Here is a 2,502-nt window from a genome sequence, read left to right on the forward strand (position 1 = left end):
AGGATAACCCAGCCCAAAATGACTATTTTCTTTTGCTAATGACTTCCTTGCTGTTTAGCACAAGGAACTATATTCAATAGTTTGAAATAATCTATAATGAAAAAAACATGACATATATATATATAAAACTGAATCACTGCACTGTACCCCAGAAACTAACACAACATTGTAAATGAACTATACTTCAATTAAAAACAAAAAAGAGAGAGAGTGCTAAGGCTTAGATTAAATAACTTGCCCAGACCAAGAAGTGGTTGAGTCAAGATATGAAGCCAGGTAGTCCAAAGCCTGTTCTGTTAATGATTTCAAACACTTGAATAGCTAGTGGACTGGTGGAAAACATCAGTAAAATAGGCAATATCATTCTAGGAGTTTAGTTGTTTAATTTACTTATCTATTGTAAAATTAGTTATATAAGATATCCATTAGACTGAGTTGGTTCTAATACCTTAGCAGCCTATCTAAGCAAATCAAAACCAAAGCCTGAAATGCCTCAAAGTTAAGAAATCAAAATCTAAGGACAACCTAACACAAACATCCAACTAGCATTTTCCAAATAAGACAAATGCTTAAGCTATAGCCAATCAAATAATTTATTTGCTTGGCTTCCACTTCTTCCCTATAAAAGTCTTTTGCTTTGCCCCTTTTGCTAGAGTGCTCCTAACCACTTCTAGTTTGGTATTGCCTGACTAGAACAGATTTATGCTCAAATAAACTCTTAAAAATGTTAGTATGTCTCAGTTTATCTTTTAACACCATCTGTATATTTTAAAAACATTTTCATAATCTTTCATCTCTTAACTGTATGGTGTTCATAATTTTCACTTCTAATGCCTCGTATTAATCAATATTAGAATGTTAAAAATCAACTCATGAAGGTTTTTTAAAAAAAATATTGTATTATATATTTGTATTAGTTTTTATTTGTTTTCTCATTAAAGATGCTTAGCAAATCAGAATTATATAAAGCATACTTTATATGTTAATATGTAATTTTCAAAAAGTTAAAAACATGACTCTCAGAGTTGTTGACCTCATTAATGAGAGAACCAGCAGGATAATATACCTGGTTCAAATGGGGCATAGAAAGACAAAAGTTATTTATAGTCATTAAGAAAAAAGTGCTAGAATAAGATTACTCAATTACATAAAAATTGGTTAATGCCCCATAGGGCAATAAAACTAACCTTTGGGTTACAACCCAGTCTTTTCTACCAGACACAAATCATTTCCATCTCTATGAGACAAAGATAATTGCATTGCTAAAACATAAGGATTATCTGCATCAATTACTGGTCTGGTTTTCTACAATTTAACATCTACTCTTACAAAGTCATTTTTTACCATTTATCACCATCGTACTACATTTTATGTATTTACCTTGTTTATTGTCTGTTCCCTCCATTAGAATATAAAGGCAGAACCCCCCCTTTGTGCATTGTGATATCCCCAATACCTAAAATAGTGCCCTGTCCCATAGTATGTACTCAAAATATGTGCTGAATGAACAAATTAGTGAAAACAAAGAAAGACACGGTTCACTTTGACTTTAAAAACATAAGCCATTTTAGGACAAAAAATGTAAAGTAACCAAGCCCAAAGTAAATTAAAAAGTAAACCAAATTGCCCGAAGGATAGCCAAGACCTCATACTGGTGCTTGAATAGAGGAAGTTTCCAGCCCAACTTTCTGCAGAGAGAGAGATTAATGGAGATGACATATGATGAGATGGAAAATCAAGCAGCACCTGTAGAAAATCTGTTAGCCTCTCATTCTCAAGGTGAAAGTAGAGAGGAAACAATCGTGTGCTCTCTGAAGAGAGCTGGGGTGGGGGAGGGGGAGGGAGCAAGAACCAGATTGTAAAATTCAACAAAATAAATTCCACCTCAAGAAGCCACTTGTTACTGAGAGAATCAAAATATGTTGCTTTAGCATAAGGATTATTTTGAGCTGAAGACAATTAAGAAACAGCAGGTATAGGGGGGAAAAAAGTATACTCTTTCACATTTAATTCTTTAGTGCATCTGAAATTGATTTTATACATGGTATAAACTAGAAATCCAATTTTTTTCCCCATATGAATAACCAGCTGTGCCCACTATCTCTCACTGCTATTCATTTCCAGCTCTGTCAGATATCAGGTTTTTCAATAAACAGATATGTAATTTGGGTAGGTAGTTTTCTATTCCATTCTATTGATCTGTTTGTCTGTCTCTTGCCAGTTTTTCATTACCTTAATTTGTTGTAGCTAAGTCTTGATATCAGCTTGTTCTTTTATACTTAACTTTTCTAGTCTTGGCCCTTTGCTTTGTACATAATTTTTAGAAACATGTTGACAAATGCCACTCAAAATAAATTCTCTTGAGATTTTAATTGAAATTGACTTGAATCAATTTCATCAATTTTGGAAGAACTATATCTTCAATTATTGAGTCCTCTAATCCATGAGTATGTTTTGTCTCTCCATGTATTTAGATCTTCTTTAATACCATTCAGTAATGTT

This window comes from Camelus dromedarius, chromosome 25 (assembly GCF_036321535.1).
Source record: "Camelus dromedarius isolate mCamDro1 chromosome 25, mCamDro1.pat, whole genome shotgun sequence".
NCBI classification, from domain to species: domain Eukaryota; kingdom Metazoa; phylum Chordata; class Mammalia; order Artiodactyla; family Camelidae; genus Camelus; species Camelus dromedarius.